We start from the raw sequence: 18,543 nt of genomic DNA on the forward strand, positions 1-18,543 counted from the left end.
ATTCCCATCCCAGGCTGATGAGTAGGGGCCCTGCATGTGATCCCATGGTCCAGCCCTTGAGTGCATCCTCCTACTGCTGCAGAAGCTGAAGTCATCCTCCTGCATCCATCCTAACTCACGCTCCCTCAATTCCAGCACGTGGCCTGCAGCCATCCCATTCGGCTTCTGCCGTCTCTACTCCCATCTCCTCCTTTCCCAGACCCCACCAAATGGAATCATGTATCCCCATTAGTGGACAAATTTCTCCTCCTGTTCTCAGGTCCAGAAGGTTTGCTCAGGGATGGTCACAGCATGGCATACAGTTAGCCGGGGGTCTCCTTCAGGGACATTGTTTCACTGCCCAGCATCTACGCGGTAGATCAGCGGCAGTGATCATGAGACTGCCTGTCCCATCAAACGTCCAGTCTCCACCACTGTGGAAGGAGAGTGTGAGAGACAAGGCTGTCTCTGCTCCATATCCCCACTAAACACCACATAAATGTCCGATCTTTAATATGGTAATAAATGGAGAGTGAGTAAAGGTCCCAGAGGGATCGTGTCTCTCTAAAAGACCACGTATAATACTTTTTTTATTGTAATTGTCACTTTGCTGCTATGTTGTGACTGTGTGCATTTAAATGGTAATATTTCCTAAATAAAATTACGTGCTCTGTGCCAACAGAGTCCCCAAGCGTAGTTGTGCCTTGCATATCCCGTCGGGGAGACAGGGGGCTTTTCTAGGCATAGAGAAGACTCTCCTAAGTAGTTTCCTGTGTCTGGAAGTAGTAGGCATTTACCAAATGTGTTGTCTCTGTTGAAATAATTCAATACTGCATAAATTGCTTCGGTGACAATTCATAACCCAATCCTGTCCCCCATCAAAATGACTCATTGCTATCTCTAACACAAAGAATGTACACTTAGGCCCTAAGCTCCAGAGGAGATGCCAAGGCACTGTCTTGGAGGTGTCTGATGTCTTTCAAAAGCTGCTCCCCTACTGAGTCAGACCGTGATCTTCAGCTTTAAAGGTTCCTGCCTTGGGAAGCCGCAGGTGATCTGTGTGTGTGACGGTCCATAAACAGAAAGTCTGTGACCATGCTTCTAGAAGGCAGCCTGGTCCCTTCCTGTAAGTTGTCTTCCTCATGCTTTGCCTAGAGCTGTTTTCAGTCCGTGACCAGCACCCAGTTCCCCTCAGTATCTGCCGTTGCCATTCAGCCACGCCTGGCTTTGCCCGAGTGTTGTTCTTGTGTCTGAGAACCTGAAACAGCCATCATGGTCCGTCCACGTGTCACTCACTTGTGGGGAAGACATGCTTTAGTGTGTCCTGAGGAGCTCGCAGGTGCTGTTCCTCTGCAGATGTTGGCTTAGGACAAGTAAGAAATAAAAGATAAAACCTAAAAAAAAAAGTCTGGGACGTGTTAACTTATCTTCCCTTGTTCCAATTTTTTTAAAAAGATTTATTTATATATTTATTTATATGTTGTGAGCATGAGTATTTGCTTGCCTATGTATGCGTATTATATGCATGCCTGGTACCCACACAGGCCAGAGAAGGCATCAGAACCCCTGGAACCAGAGTTACAGGGAGTTTCGAGCTATCACATCCTTTGCAAAAGGACTATGTGCTCTTATGCAATCAGCCATCTTCCTAGCCCCCCTTCCCTCATTTGAGACAACCTCACACATGGCTCCTGCTGGCCTGGAACTTGTAGAGCTCTGCCTGACTCTGTTTCCCAGGCACGGACATTAAAGGCATGTGAGACCACGCCCAGCTTTGACCTTTCAGTGTGGTCTCCTCTGAAAAGCAAGAGTTAGCCATTTTGTTAGCCTAACAAAACAGACATTTTGACTGTAAAACATGCCAAAGATAGTTTAGGGAATTAATGGGATGGTAACTTCGCAAAACATTTTGCCAAAGCAAATTCAAGTGGAGATTTATAATGTGTGTACAAAGCTTCTTCACATGATCAAAGGAAGTGTCACCCCGAGCTACAAGCCCCATGTCTAACCTAATTCTGCCGAAGAGAAGTGAGGCCTTGGATGAGGCGATAAGAGGGTTGCTTGAATGACAATGTCTGTGCTGACTAACGCAGGCATGGGCGGCAGAGTTCTGCTAGTGGACAGTGCTGGTTTGTCTCTAGTCTTTTAAGAATTACAGAACAATGGAAAACTCGGAGTTACCTATTGTCAATGAACAACGTAATGAAAAATAGAATGAATTAGATGCTTCACGACCTGCTCGTCCACTCTCTGATACCTGCGGAGCTGGATGTCATTGCCCATCATTTGTGTAGCAAGTGCTTTAACAGACCTTCAGGCCGTGGGTTGACGGCCTCTCCCACCTTCCCGAACATGTGAAATGGCACCATGTTCTATTTCATTCTCTATTATGAAATTTTACACAGTGGTCCTCCAGTAAGCAGCCTCCATTTGTGATTTGGGGGAGTGGGGAGAGGTACAAGAAAGTTCTGTGAAAGTGTGTTTACATGCCTTCAGCATCAACAGACAGTCAGCTGTTGCTGGTGCCATGAGCCCAGTGCCCGTGACTGACAAGGCCGGCATTCACCATCCCTCTTTACGTAAACGCTGAGGCCTGGCCACTCCAGGACATTCTGCCTATTGCGTCTTGGTTCATGCTTGCATGGTCAGGCTCCTGGACGGTCTGTCACTTATTTTTGTTAGCTCTGCTAACATCTCAAAGAAGTATAAATCTTTGTTAAACAGAAGTAACGGAACCCTCAAATAAGAAATATTCTCCCGAGGAGACAAGGGGATCATCTTCTAAGGAAGGTCTTAACAGTGCAACTGGACTAGACCCTGTGTGTGGCTGTTCCCACCCCCTTAATTGGTGAGTGTTCCTCATTGCCCTCCCGACAGAAAGTTCTTTGTTATGAGCCTTCCACAATGACTCAGGTAGCCACTAAGGAGCCAGGAAACCTACCTAAAGATGATATGAGTAGAAATTCCAACACAAGCATAAACATTCTTAAACTAAACAAGAAATCCCCTAATGCCTGCATTTACATCTGTTCTCTGTAAGCGCAGTCCTAGACAGGAGCCCCAGAGGTCCCTATCCTTGAGCCAAAGACCTAAACATCTGGTATCTGGAGGAAGAGAGGGAGGGAGGGAGTGACCTGGCTGGCAGCAAAGAGATTCCAGTCAGATACCAGGGGCAGACAGACCCTGCAGGAGGAGACTGGGGCTGACGCGCTGGAATCGCTGGCGCTGGGCTCAGTAGAGCTTATCTAAAGACCCCCCTAGGCAGCCCCAGAAACTCAGAATGCTCCTCACAGAACACGGCTTCATCCTTAGAGCAGCCAAGACTGATCTCTTCTCTCCATTTCTTCTGATTGGTCTTCATTGTTCAGAAGGACTTGTGAGAGTTAGCAAGAGTAACAGGACCTCAGGAAAATCTGTTCCGTAGTCAAGAGCTGGAATGGGGCAAAAGTGACGCTGTGTCCCCAGTGTCCCCTTGATATCCCGAGAGACAAAGCCACACATGACTCAGTCTCCTTCCATGGCTACTTCCATCTCGCTTTGACCGTTGCCATTCATGTGCACACCGGCCACTCCACCGTGTCTCTCCGGAGTTCATACAACCTGCTTGTCACCCAAACTGCCCAGCCAGGAAATTCTTTGCCTAGCATTTCCTGCAGATTTGAGCTTACACTGTGATTTACATACTGTTATTTCAGGAACTTGGAGAAAATGAGGCTGTAGTGAAGTTAAGAAAGGATTGTTAACTAACTCTTCTTTGTTTTTGTTTTGTTTTGTTTTAATTTTATTGTTTTTTGGGGGGAGGTTGTTTGTTTTTGTTTTGTTTGAGACAGCGTTCTCTGTGTAGCTTTGGAGCCTTTCCTAGAACTCACTCTGTAGCCCAGGCTGTTGCCAAACTCACAGAGATCCACCTGCCTCTGCCTCCCGAATGCTGGGATTAAAGGCGTTAATTAATTCTTAGGAAAAGATAATGGTAAAATAGACAAATCCCATTTCCCTGGCTCCTCTAGACCAAACTCTTTAAGATTAGGAGGGAAAAGAATAAATCACCATCATCCCTCTGCAGCCTCCAGCCTAAGGCTTTCTCAACCTTCAAATCAAATTCCGTAGGGAAGCCTTACCTCGGGATTCAAGCCTCAATGTCACATCTGACCCTCACTTTCTGTGACATCCACATCTGTCCATGATGCCGCCTTTGTGTCTGCTAAGAGCCCATCCACAGCCATCCCCCTCCCTCTTCTGGTACCCTTCTCAAACTCCCGTACCATCCCTCTGCACCCCCCCCCACACACACACACACACTATAGACCAGTCTCTCCATCATCTGGAGAAGTCACGGCATCTCTGTGGCCTATATCTGTGGTGATAGCCTATCTCAGGGCACATCTTACTTACTACCCAGGTGGTACACCACACAGTAGACCCTATGCTTCCTGAAGACTCTAATCTTACTCCCTGCTCTCTCTCTAAACGATTTCCCAGTCATCACTGCCCTCAGTGGACAAGCACTGGGGAGTGGCTGAGTTGACTCTAATTAATTCTGTTTTTAACAGAATCTGGCGATGGATGTCACAAGCTTGCTTTTATAACCAAAGAAAGCACAGTTGTGCAGCTGCCCTGAGTCTCTGGGATGTGGGGTGGGGTGGGGTGAGGGTGTAAAAATAGGGAGAATCCTCAGAAGCCAGCTGACTGCTGGTCAAACCAGGTGCAAGTTGGGAAGAATTCTATAGTGAATGAAGGAAGAGAAAGAGCCCAGTGGGGAGGCCACCCGTGCTCTTGCAGAAACCCTGTTGCTCCTCATCTTTAGAGAGAATACCGGATCATTTCAGCTCCCTTGTTGACTGATTTGTGTGTTCTTCCTACAGAGACTTCCAGAAAAAGAGCTATTGTTCACATCCCTCCATGCCGACACAGTGCCCATTGTTTATAACCCTAATCTCAGTGCACATAGCTAGATCCGTAGGCTCAGGGACAGGCTCTGTCTCCCCCTCTGCAGCCCTAGACAGTGAATACTGTGTTCTTTATCTCTTATCACAGCTCTTTTGTCAAACATTTCATGAATTTTTTTTCTCCACTAGACAAATCTGTAGTTTGTTATCTACAATAAAAATGCCTATTGCTGTGCTTTTAAGCATTTAAACTTTAGGGTGTGTGTCTCAAGATGAGCGTGAATTAAAGTACTTACTCCATTTTAGATACAAGAATTTTATTATAAGACACATGGCCAAGTTCCTCTAACGTGTCGCTCAAGTGGAGCTGTGTTTTGGCTCCATGAACGTGTGTTTTATTTGATGTGTTTGTATTTCTGAGGGAGGGCGATTGTCTGTCCCTCCTGCCTCACAGGCTGCTGTGACGGTACCTGTCAGGTTTAGACAGGTGCAGAAGCCTGTGATGCTGCCACACATGGCCATCAGCAGACCAGGTCTGCAGCATAGGAAAGATCAAACACTCTCCCATTCCAAAGATCTCCGTTTTTCCAAGTGTCCGAGACTTCTTCCTATTCTTTAATTCATAAGCTCGATCCCAAAGCCCGTGGGAAATAAAAGCCTTTAAAGAAACATAATAAATACAACACTTTCCTGGTTTAAAAATGACAATATGTTGCCTGATACAAACATTTGAAGCCTTTAATTCAAATGAATATTTATAGCAAAGAAATAAAATAAATCCCTAACACATTGGCATATAACTTCAGGGCAATCTTAAAGTATCCACATTTTTAAGTTGCTGATGAAGTCTACAAAGTTTTAATGTGACTCTCTATATTTTTTATGAATACAAATTATACAATCTGCAATTTGTGCACTAATCATTCCCCTGAAGCTTGTCTTTGATTCGGAGTGGAAGTGGGTGCCAATCTTTCAAATGCCCAAAGGAAAATGAAAAAATAAATTTAAAAAAAAAAGCACTTTAATTGTGCCTTGAATGTATTCGAATGTGCTGGTTTACCTTTCCAGGGCCAGAGGCAAAGAGTTGGGGGTCTAGGTGGCTCCTGTACTATGGTCCAAGTTGGACTGCTATGAGCCCCCTGTCCAGCGTGGAACCCCACTGGCAAGGCAACTATTCCTAGACTTTGTGAGACCCGGAAGGGTGAAGGGCAGCAATTGTGAAAGATCTAATTCAGAGCCAGAGATTTGAGCAGCCCCCCTGAGGGCCTCCTGGAAATTGAAATGCTCAATATCAGAAAGGGTGAAGGGACAATGTAGTTGGTTGTTTTTATTTTTTACTCTTGACTCTTTGGAGTGCCCACCACCTGGCTCCCGAATAAATACACATGGAGACATAGTCTTACTTATGAATACTCAGCCTTAGCTTGGCTTTTTTCTAGCCAGCTTTTCTTAACTTAACTTATCTGGTCTATCTTTTGCCTCTGGGCTTTTACCATTCTCTGTTTCTGTATATCTATTTTTACTTCTTACTCTGTGTCTGGCTGTGTGACTGGACCATTCTTTTTTCACTCCTATATTCTTTCCTCCCAGTTTTTTCCTTCTATTTATTCTCTCTGCCTGCCAGCCCCGCCTATCCTTTCTCCTGCCTCTCTATTGGCTGTTCAGTTCTTTATTAGACCATCAGGTGTTTTAGACAGGCACAGTAACACAGCTTCACAGAGTTAAACAAATGCAGCATAAAAGAATGCAACACATCTTTGCATCATTAAACAAATGTTCCACAGCATAAATGAATGTAACACATCTTAAAATAATATTCCACCACAGGACAGTGATACTGAAGGCTCTAACTCAGAACCAGAGACCTGAGCAGCCTCCTGAGGGCCTCCTGGAAACTGAAATGCTCAGTGGGATGAGCACTGCTGATCTGTTTCAACTCAATGACTTTTCCTCAAGATGGTTTTTGATGTCTTCATATTCCAAGTTAAAATTTATACCCGCACATTGTATTTTGAAAATATTCCTAAAATCACTTCCAGCAAAATCATATTAACTATACTTAACTATAGTGTATATTTTAAACTTCTTGAGGAAAAAAAAAAGAGACTCTTTCTAATCCACATTGGATATAAGACTATTAACATGAGTCAGACTGGACAATCAATGAGGTCACGTGTGCTGGAAAATCTATGTCTGACCACAGGCTTCCTTGCCGTTCATGGACAGCTGTTGTTTGGAGGGGAGGGGCCCACAGTCATCCCATCACCTTTGAAATCCCAGCCTACAGTTGCCCCCTCTCTTTCTTCCCTTTGCCTCCGCCCTCCCTTGTTCTTTTCCGCTCCTCCACCTTCTCCTTTTCCCTCTTTCCTTTCCTCTCTGTATCCTTCTGTCTGAGTCTCTTTGTTTCAGTACCTGTCTTTCCCAAAGCAGGAAGCGCAAGCCCCTCAATGCTGGACGCTCAGGGTCCCCTGCTCCCCCGGTGCAGCAGGCTGCTGCCCACTGTCAGGATGAGCTGGGTAACAGGCCCAGGTTGCAGCGGCTGGTAGTCACAGCGGCTGGTATGCCTGGACTTCACGGACAGCTGGACAGCTGTCACTTTCTTAGGCTGTGGTTGCTTTGTGCCTCCCAAAACTCTACTCATGAGGACCGACCTCAGTGTCCAACTATTTCGGTTACTAAAATTAGTCCTGGAGGTCAGCATGGACTGGCCCACCGGCCAATAAGGATGAGGCTGAGATTCATGAGACCTCGCTTCACTCTCGTTGTCCTTGTTCAGCCCTCTGCCTCGGCCTTCCTCTCCTCCTCTGCCTCCTCCTGCCTTCTGCACGTGCCTGCCTTGGTTGGTGGTGTGCAGGCTCCAGACATTTGGAGATCTGCCGAAGCTTTCCCTCCAACTCAACATCCACAGGCTCTCAGGACAGGGCCCCTGCTCTCTTCCCTCCTAAACCCATTCTCTTCAGCTGGAGCCTTGGCGTGGAGTTGGCTTCCAGAGGGAATCCACTTCTGTTGACCTTTAACCCTTACTGTGATTGAAATACGTTTTCAGAGGAACAATGGAAGGAGTCACCTCGATCCTCAGACACAGAAAGAAAGAGCATTTGGGATTTGCTGGTCGGCTCAACCATGAATAGGTCTCCTTGCCTGCCATTTTGATTGTCTTCCTGCATTATCTGAACTACTAACCATGTTGTGTAATCATTCATTTCCTTTATAATTCCTCAAATCCCAATCTAATCTTGAAAAGATTGAGCACAGTTGGACTGAACACCAAAGAAAAAGCGATCCTGCTGTGGTGGTGCCTGCCACCCTGGCCACACTTCTGAGATGCTCTCTTGGGCTTGGTTCTATTTATATCATACAGTTGGCCATGAGGCCTGTTAATGCGAGTGTCCAGTGAAAAAGAGCCCTAGGCAGCCACCCTTCTGCCCTCTCCATGTGCCCTTGGAACTCGGTGCCTTGCAGTGTATATACGTAACTTACTTATCCCCCATTTCCCAGAAGTGCACTTTAGAGTAAGTTATAAAATAGGCAGGCAGCACCCACAGTGCCTGGAGCCTCTCTGGTCAGAGGACTGTGCTCAGGGGGGCCTCTGTGCCTTACCCACACCTCCCCAAGCTTGCCCCGGAGGTTCCGGTTCTGCGGACACCGGCTCCTGCTCACACCGCCACACTGCCTACCTCGGGAAGAGAGTTAGTCTGTCCCTGCTTTAATTCTAGTGCTACTTTACTGGAGAAATGGGAGGCTGGTCTGAGTCAGTCCAACCTTCCTGCCCCTCTGGACTTCTCCCTCCTCTGACCCTTGCTGGGGGCTTCTGGCCTCTCCGTCCTATAATGGCTCCCAGGACATCCCTTGCAGCTCAGCCACCCCACCCCTGCCCCCCATCACTCCTCCTTTCTCTCTGCTCACACTCTCTATGTGGGGCATCGTGGATTCAAAAGGCTTCTGCATGTTTGGCTCCTGTGTAGACCCTGTCTCCCTAATCACTGGCCAGATGTCTCCCTGGGCTTGTCCTGAGACTACGGAAGAAGCACGTGTCCACCCTCAAAGTTGGTCTTCTCACACGGGTGGGTGGCACAGGGTCTGGAGGGGAGTGTGGCTTCTTAGCTAGCCTTTGTCAGCCAGGCTGTGACAGACACCCTAAGGTACTCTAAGAACCAAAGCTCCCAATCTTCAGTCACGTTCCCAAGAGCTTTGCTACCACATCAGTAATACCGCCTTTCCTTCCCACCAGGACCTAAATCCCGGGGCGACCCCTCTCACTTCCCTCCTCCCTCCCCAGCTCCTGTCTGCTCCTAGGCCTCTCACTGTCTGGAGTCCCTGGGAACTGTGTCTGGAACTTCACAGTACTGTACGGCACGTAGTGAGACGCTGCGCAGAGTCTCAGGAGTGTGTGTAACAGGACTAAAACCTCACTCAGCAGGATTCGGGGTGACATTAGTTAACACAGTCTAAATAAACACATAAGGAAACAGTACACAACATACCTGCTACTCAGTAACGGCTTTATGAACGTTTGCCTGGTGCCTCTAATGCACCCACTGACACAGAATCTCATATGAGACACAGTGATAGTTTCACGATGCGATCATGAAGCCTAGAAACAGACATGAACAGACTCCCCTGTCCATGTCACAGGCCCGGGATGAAAAGACATTCAAAGGACAAGCAGAGGTGGGTGTGGCAGTATAAGCATGTCATCTGGGCAGGAGGATGGGAATTTCAAGGTCATCATCAGCTGCAAAGAAGGTTCAGGGCCAGCCTGAGCTACATGACACCCTGTCTTAAAAACAATAAAAAACAAACAAACAAACAAAACAATAAAGCAGACAAGAAATTAAGAAAGTGAAGCTAAACTCCTCAAGATAATTTATTTTTCACTAGAAAAATATGCGTTTGGTTAGTAGATATTTAATCTTTTATAGTCAGAAAACTTCCCTTCAAACGCAATTGCAACTGACTTTCCATTAGCAATGATCAGTTTTCAGCTTCACGGACAGTTTTGGTGTTCAGTCACTGCAGGAGTATAAATCTAATTTGAAATCACCTTTAATTATGAAAGAGGAAGAGACGCACTACCACATGTAAATGCTTTATTCTAGAAGCTTACCATCCAAATAGAGCTCCACTCACCCAGGCCGGCCCTTTTCTGCTCTTACCATCTCTGTTTACCTTCCTCTTAGGTGATTGACAAGGAAACCCCTCTAAGTAGGGGTGGTCTTACCTTCCAGGGGATCACTGAACAGGGCAAAGCAAAATGGAAATTTGAAAGAGTAGCTTCCAAGTCCATGTCAGAGGCACAAAGCGAAAGAACACCAGTGATGTCACACAAAACCTCTGCAGCTTCCTGAAGGGAGTGTGGGAAGAAGTCATGGCCTCACTGTTGTTCCCCCCAGAAGACAGTTGCCAGCTCCCCGCTAATGCGTCCAAGGCCTTGATGCATTATTGGAGTTAATATACAACTTTTATCCAATAATATACTCTCCTTTTTAAATAGCCATTTTATTTCAGTCTTGGACATGTTTTAACCAAATGACTGGAGCTACTTACTGACTGAAATGAATTTCAGATTCTTAGTATAATTCACATTAGCTGTTTTGATTGTGAGAAATGATGTTTTGCTGTTATACTGAGTGGAGATAACTCAGTAAGCAATGCATTTGTCATTTGTTTAGATTGTATGAATTCCGCTAGCTTTCTCTCCGTGGGACTCGGCAGACAGTAAGCTTTGGTCCTGAGCATGGGACACTTTTTCGTGGTTTGTTGCTAATGCTCACGGGTGTATAAAGGTAGATGGTGTCATTGTCCTCACTGTCCAGATAACAGAGGTAGGGCCCAGAGATGTTAAACACCTTTCCTAGCATCGTACAGTGGAGACTGACAGCACCCACAGTCTGCGTGACTAATTGTAGCGCTGTATGGAGAGTGTCATGCCACCCTGCTCAGCAGAGTGTCCAGCATCTGCCCCTGTGTCTGGTCACAACAAACGTGTGGCTATCCTTAAGGGGAGGAATAAACGAACACCAGTGTTGTTAAATGAGTCAAGGAAGTCTCGGCACAATGACCAAGATAGGCAAGCTGCTTCCCGTACTCGGCACCCTAAGTGTGATCCTTGTGGCTCAGAGTTCCAACCCAGCATCTCCCGAGACCAGAAGTGAGGCCTCAGCCTGCTCCGAGCACATGTCAGCAGGGATAAAAGGAAAAGCATGCTTCCCACCTACTCCCTAGTGGGACACAGAGGCACAGGACTTGAAAGGACACGACGGTAGAAAATAGCAAATCCGAGATTCTAACCTAAGCAGCGTAACTCAAAAGCCTTGATTGTCAGCGTCGGTCTTGGCTCCCACTCGTGTGCCTCATGGAAGAGGGCGTAGGGAATGTGACCTGGCCGCAATGCCACTGTGGAGGCGTAGAGCGTTCTCTCTCCTCCACCCCCGCCAGCCGCTCATTCCCCAACAGTACACTGGTAACACTACTCTGTGGTGTTTGGGAGTGCGGATGAGTATACACACACACACGTGTCCACGTGCTTGTGTGTGTGCACGCATTTAGGCAGATGTAGTCTGTGTCTATGACACTGTGCTTCGTAATGCCTTGAACACTCTAAACATCATCAGCACCACAGCAGACGTGTGTCTCTGCGAGACTTACCTAAGGATACAAAGCATTTGACCATCGCCGAGTAGGAAGTGGAGTGTTTCTTTTTTATTAATAAATGCCATCGTAGGTTCCACACGTGGAAAGGCAAAAAGGGACTTCTGATAAGACTGACAGCCAGGGACTCTTCAGCTTGTCTCTATCTGCTGTCAGTTCTGAGTCAACATGAATTTTATATTTAAATTTGTTTTAAGATTCAAAAGTACCACAAAAGTTTTATTTTATTCATGTTTACCAAAAAAGTGATTTACACATAAAATGTATTTAAATTTTTTTAAAAGAGATTTTTTTAAGGCAGCTATTTTGCCTCTAATATGGAAAAGTAAAAGCCCTGGGCCTTTTAGTTCCCTAGAACCTGTACGACAAAACTCACAAGCAGGGACAGTAGTGCTTCCTCAGACTCCCCTGACACACACACATATGCATGTGTGCAAGCCCGCACGGGCGCACACACATGTACCTGTTCCTGCGTCTGTATCACTGGTGATTCCACGGCCTACAACATTTGCATGGCCCCACTCTAAGGCAAACAGTGCTGACCTTGGACTCTCAATGCCAAGGGTACAGCCATGCGCACATGTCACATAGTTCTCAGTTCTTGCATACTTTCCGAACAACACACAGCTATGAGTAGAACTGGGGAGGATTGGGTTTCAGGAGCGGCATTCCAGATGTATTGACAGAACTGCACGGTGCCTTTCCCTAAGGGCAGACATTAACCTCTTCGCGTACAGGGCTAGGACACCCGGCAGTGGTTGACGAGGCAGAGTGAAAACACGCACTGCCTTTAACATCCTTGTGAGCCTGGTTGGGGTGTCTCTAATAGAGTGACAGACTGTCCTAGTTTACTTGAGACTGAAGATTTCCCCAGAACACAGGAGTTTCAGTTCTAATCTGGGACAGCTGGTCACCCTACTCTTGCCTGTCTCTGAGCTGGGGTCACCCTACTCTTGCCTGTCTCTGAACTAGGATGATGGGGAATTCACTCCTCCCAGAACCGGAGGAGGAAATGAAGTTTCAGGGGCTCCAGATCTGTGAGTTCCTGCTTCCCTTCTTACTGCTGATCCCATGCCCAGGGTTTCCTGTTCCATGCAGTTTGAGTTTTTCATATGTGACTTTGTTATTTCTTACTTTACAATGAGTAGAGCTATTATAAAGGAAGGAGAAAGAGGCAAAGCATATGGGAAAGTATTTCAAAGCTTGATGAAAAAGAGAAAGCCGTAGGAGCATCAGAGGGGACTCTAAGTTACAGAAGGGCTTGTCACAAATCCATTTTCCTTTCATTCAGACATACAGTCAGTCTACGTTGCTTTTTAACAGCATCTATAAGTCTTTTAAAGGACCAGGAAGACTAAACCATAAATCTGCTCACATGTGCATGTCATACTGTGTGATGGTATGCATTTATGTCCGTTTTAAGTTCTTAAGACACCGGGTGGTAAAGATCTAGGGGCACCCCTGAGGCTCCCTCGCTGCCATGGGGAGCTGTTCTGACTAGGAACCCAGCTCTTGGAAGGCTCTCCTCTCACTGGATGAGAGGTGGGGTAGGAAAAGAGCACTCCTCTCCGACTGCTTTCTTCCCTGCCTCCTGGTCCCTCTTTAACAGCTGCTCATGCTCAGAGCATGGAAGGAGTACGCTGGGTGGTTAGGTGCCTGGCCTTGGACCTCTGCACCGCCTGTGTCGCGTGAGACTGGTAACTGCGACAATTGGGTTTCACACATGAGCAGGATCTGACCGCAGAGGTCCCTCATAGCCCAGATGGATGGTGTTATACATGGGGAGTGGCACCAGCCAGGAGTCCGATGATGCAAGGGAATCCAGAGGACGGTGTGATGACTGTGGGGATCCCAGAAGAGGCCTTGGGAATGGAGTCTGAGGGACAGGAAGAGTTAGGGGACGGGCAGTGGGTGGGACATCTCCCAGAGAGGAAGCAGACAAACAGGCCCTTCCCTGGGCGGGGCTGTAGGAAAGGACAGGGGAGGGGTGGGGGGATGGAAGAGAAGGGCAGGAATGTCTCCACCGAGGGCAGTGCCAGGGCAGGAGGGGAGGGGGGAGGGGAGCGGTGCTTCACTCTGAAGTCACCACGGAGCAAGACCCAGAGGACAGTCCCAGGCACTGAGTGCTCCCTGGGCTCCTCCCAGCCCCCCGGTGCTCTGCCATTTCCAACCTTCACTGCTGTTGAATACACAGATATATAAATATGCACGCACATATCTATGTATGTGTATTATAGATTCAGAGGGCTTTTTTCCCCCCGTGTTTTCCCACATTCTGCCAACAGTAATAGAACAAGTTACATAAATTGCCACCAACTGTCAAATCTTCAGGATTCTCCCTTCACAGAGTTCAAAGAGAAGTAGTTGTAATGATGGTTTTCATATTGAAATGAGAAAGAGTGAGCCAAGCTAACCTAGAGAGGCCTCCAGCAAATACATCTCGGATTGATTTCTTGCCGGCAATTTACCTAAGCAATCCATACCACAAAATGAAATAGAATATTTGCATTCTCTCTAAATCTCACACGCACCAGGAAGAGGCCAGAGTGTCTGGGCTTCAAGGAGCCCTGCCACTCAAAGTGACAAAGAGGTTGGAGAGGGCAGTTAGGAGACCTGGACCCTAAGGAAGACCGCGAGAGTCCAGTCTAGGGAGAATTTTCGCCTGTCATCCTGCTGTGGAGGAATCCCCAAAGCAGAGAGCAGTGGCTGGCCTCGGCCTCAGGGAATTCTGCTGCACAGATGGTGGAGGGATGGCCATCCGGTGGCTACTCCTCCTCCGCCCCTTGTGACAGGCAGACCTCAGTGGCTGCTCACCCAAACACATTCTGCTTAAACAATTAGAGAGGAAGGAAGCACCCTCTGTGGGTGAAGAGCATCAATCCTGAAGATTTATTTGATAAGGGAAGAAAGTTCGTCGCCCCGGGTGCCAGGCTGATGGTGTTTCTCTTTTCCCAGCTCATTAGCTCTCAGAACAACTGTCTCAGCATGCCTCACACTCACAAGCGCCCAAAGGGAGGAGAGAATTCGACTCCTCCCAAGTCCACAGGACAATAACAGCGAGTTGTAGGCTTATTAAAAAACACAGTGTCACCAGCTCACAAGAAAGGGCCACAGGCAGTGTCACACACAGCACACTCCCGTCCTGTGGCTTCCTAAGACTAATTACTTTAAAAGGAGAAGTTACCTGCCATCCAGGTCCTGCATGCATGCGTGCCTCCCAACAAAGGTTACAGCAAATGATTCGCTGCGCATTTCGCACAGTACTCCACACACTGCATCAAAATGCTACTCTTCACAATGTTTCAGGCCTGGGGGAGCTGTGATCTAGCTTTAATTAGTCTCCCGTAAGGTGAAAATAGACGGCGTGCACAGACTGTCAGGGACAGGCATGTCTTCATGGTAAGTAGTAGTTTCTAAGAAAACCATAATTTACTTTGAAATGAACCAAAAACATGAACCTTTCGTCTCTTCAACTCAAGACCTCTAAAAGCCTGAGAGTTTCTTACCCATTAAGGGATAAGTACCTGTCGCTTCACGCTGGGGCCTTCAACAGTACAGGCAGAAGTATTTGTAGACATTGGCAAAGGGCATGGAATGGGCTTGGAGACGTGAGCGCGGTCCCAGGACCACTTTCCTCCCAAAGCTTCCCATAGTGGACTGGGCAGCAGGGAAGGCTGGGGTCCCAGGCCTTTTCTTCATGAATTCGAAACCGCCAGAGTCTTGGCTGTGTTCAGTCTTTAAGATCATGTGTCAGCACAAAAGCTCATGTCTCCGATGCGTTGGTATTTCCCCATGTGTGCACATTTCAATACAGGAAGCACCCACCATGCTATTCCCTGACTCCTCCGAAAGGCCAGAACACGTCCACAGCTTGTCAAGAGCTGAGCAAAGAGAAAACCCACAGCACCAGCTAGGAAAGGATGCTGATGTTTATTTTCCTCCCTTCCGGTCTTGAAGTGCTAGAGTGCAGCTCTGGGGAGGTTTGTTGCCGCTCTTATCTTTTCTACTTTACAAATTTTGTTCTTGTACTTTCAACTCACCAAATTTATATTGACTGTTTCTCTAGCGTTCTGTTTCTCTTCTTTTACAAATTGCACCCTCATCGGTGTGTTGGTGTTCTCACTGTGTTTTAGGAAAGCTTTTGTCGAAGTGACAGACTCCTTCACATGCATTACTCAGACCTGAGGGTGCATGCTTCTTGGAAATGTGTTTATCTCTTACTAACGGTGGAGGCCCTCCACGGCAAGTGTTCGGCGCTTTCATCCTTTTATTTATAGTTTAGATGATGTCAGCCTTTCTCTGCTGATATGAAAATAATGACCACTGCCCGTTAAATCTGCCAAATGGCAGGTGGCACTGAGTATTCGGAGTCTAGAAACAAAAGCTTAATGATATGTAAACATGTCCCCAGCAATACTGACACTGATCATCACTCCAGACAAACGCTCTGCACGCATTTTGCTCATTACATATCCAAGATTTCCATTAAATACCGCACTGTCCAGTTCAGCTTTGAGAACAGCACCCTGACATGACACATTCCAGCCCAAAGTTCCTATTTCCCGGCTCCCTGCTGTATGATGAGCACTTAAGAACAATGTCTTTTCACACTGAGACCCCCAAGCACTTGGTGTCACCAAGAATCTCGAAGCAGAGATGAGAGCCTGGTTTCTTTTCCTATTAGTTTTTAGATATATGCAACTAATTTCTTTCTGCAAAATTGAAATATAAGACTGTCAGGATCCATTATTGTCTGCCCTGAAGAAAATGGATGAATTAATATCCATAATCTTATTTTTGCAGTAGAAGGAAGAGTCGCTGCTCACAAACTTCAGTGCGGTAGAATACCAAGCGAGTCTGAGTGTTTCAGAAAAGGCAAGCTCCCAATCTGTGGGTGCCATATGGACGTGGCTGAGGAGGAGTTGGGACTGGGCTGCAAAAGCTGTCAGGCACTCGAGAGCATATGGAAGTGGCCTGTTTGGGGCCACAGACCGTCGGCACCGCTTCCTTCCCTCCTCACGATTGTCTAGCACGTCGCCGCGGTCTACAGGAGTGAAACTTTATAGCCCCTTTGAATTCATTGTTCAGAAGCTGGTGCTGTCCTGTTAGTACACCGGCTAGTATTACACGGCCCAGCCCCAAAGTTACTTTTGCTTCACTTTCCACACAAAGCGCGTACTCCATACCTGGCAGTGCGGTGTCTGCTCGGAGGAGCCCCGAGCCTTTCTTTTTATCCCCGTTACTTTCTTTCCTGGCAACCTGAGGAGGCGTGGTCCAACAAGACGGCGGCGAGGATGGCAGTGGTGGCGCCGTGTGTACACTGGCACAGGAGAAGGCCTGGGAGTCGAAGCTGTAGCCAAGAGCCATTTCCTGGGACAAAAGGGGGTGCGGGGTTAGCATGGGAAAGTCGGCACTTTCTCCAATATTGATTAATCAGTTTCATCACGAACACTTCTGAAATACAAACGGGGACGTATTTCACTGAACTGTCTCCCAGAGGCTGGTTGGTTTTAAGGCAATTTAGGTGGTTGGACTTCAAGCTTTGGGGTATCGTTTCTTAGGACTTCAATGCGGTGTCTTCCAGAAACGAATGCTGAGTTATTGCTTACAGTTCCCCAAATCGTGTTTTCTTTGTGTGGAAGAGAAGGCGAACTATGTCAGAAAAAGTTTGAGTTCTCTACACTGTTGTGGATATAAAAATCATAAATACCCACCTTAGAGAACATGTGAGTTTGCTTCCCCTAGAACTGGTGTTGGGATGCCGGCAAGAGAAAAAGAAAGAACACATGCCCTTTGCCAAAAATATCTATCTGGTGCCTGATGCTAGATTACCAGGTCCACCCACCAGCGAGAGGGGAGGTCGTCCTCCTAATCTGCCCTCATTCCCCTTCGGTGTAAAAGGAGACCCACCAGGCCTGGGCAGGCCAGCTGTCTCCACATGGAGCTGCAAATAGAAACTGAGGTTAAGTCATCCCTAGCCTGGCCCGGCACTCGGGTTCACTTACTAAATAAGGTGATGAGCAACGCTGGGTTCCTTCCTCTCACACTCTTCCCTGTTGACAAGCGCTGGGCGTCAAGAGCAGGGAAGTCCATGGTGCACTATTGTTAGCCTTTATCAAGAAGCATGCCGAGTGGCCCCAAAATGGAGCCTCTTATCACGCAGCCTTATCCCCGTGGCATGCATAAAGAGCGGCTGCAGCAGATCTCGCCTGGGTGGCATGACAGCCCGCCTCACTGAGGGATGAGAACTAGCAAAGAGGCCCAAAGATGGACAGGGTGGGTAAGGTTTCAAGCAGCTGTAAGCTGACACCACGTTTTATTTTGTTAATCATTTCCTAAGTCTACATCACGGAAAAAAACCCACAAGGGGTGGCTGGCTGGATATGAACTAGAGATTGAAGGATACAAACAACAGATAATTGTTACTATTGATGGCTGAGCTACACGGATTAGCTAACTTCACAGATGAGAATAGCCCAAAATGAGACAATGGCAACATAATGTTTATTCTAAAGGGGTATTATGACCATACTGAGTTTTTTAATTTCCTTCACATTGATTTTTTTTTCATAATGTGTGAATAAATGTATACTAACCTAGTTGAGGCTCCAGCACATTCAAACTGTCATTTAGTATGAAGCGTCCCAACACAAAGGAAATACGGTATTGAAAATTAACAACTAAAAAATGCTCGTAATTGCCCCTTCTATCTAAAATATGCAAACACGCACCTTCACATTTTTCATTTAAGTCAGAAGTCAGCAATAAGCAAGGCTGAGATGGCTAGTTAACACCCACTCTCCATTCTTGAGAAATGTCTGATATCCCTGAACCAAGTCTCCTCTGGCATCTAGCCCGTGTGCCCACCGGAGGACCTGGGCTCTGCGCCCAGGGCTGTGCCTCTTCATCACTGGCAAATGTTCCCAGTAGGACCACTGTCATGACGGACATGCTGCCTGTGCTCATGGGAGCCATAGCTCCATCTTCCATGTGTTTGTAAAGTCTTACTGAAGACAACAGAGCACTC

The 18,543-nt window shown here is 47.1% G+C and overlaps 1 protein-coding gene and 1 long non-coding RNA gene across 3 annotated transcripts in view; one reads left to right on the forward strand and one right to left on the reverse strand.

The window, feature by feature from the left end:
• Pacrg (parkin coregulated) overlaps nt 1-18,543 on the forward strand; it is a 479,746-nt gene that overhangs the window by 378,637 nt on the left and 82,566 nt on the right. The gene's annotated exons all lie outside the window — the stretch shown is intronic.
• On the reverse strand, nt 551-17,750 carry LOC114691362. Its single transcript, XR_005090200.1, has 3 exons — nt 17,231-17,750; nt 14,701-16,886; nt 551-1,373 (listed from the first exon to the last, which is right to left on the reverse strand). It is a non-coding gene; the product is annotated as an uncharacterized LOC114691362 (long non-coding RNA).

This window comes from Peromyscus leucopus, chromosome 8a (genome assembly GCF_004664715.2).
Source record: "Peromyscus leucopus breed LL Stock chromosome 8a, UCI_PerLeu_2.1, whole genome shotgun sequence".
NCBI lineage: Eukaryota > Metazoa > Chordata > Mammalia > Rodentia > Cricetidae > Peromyscus > Peromyscus leucopus.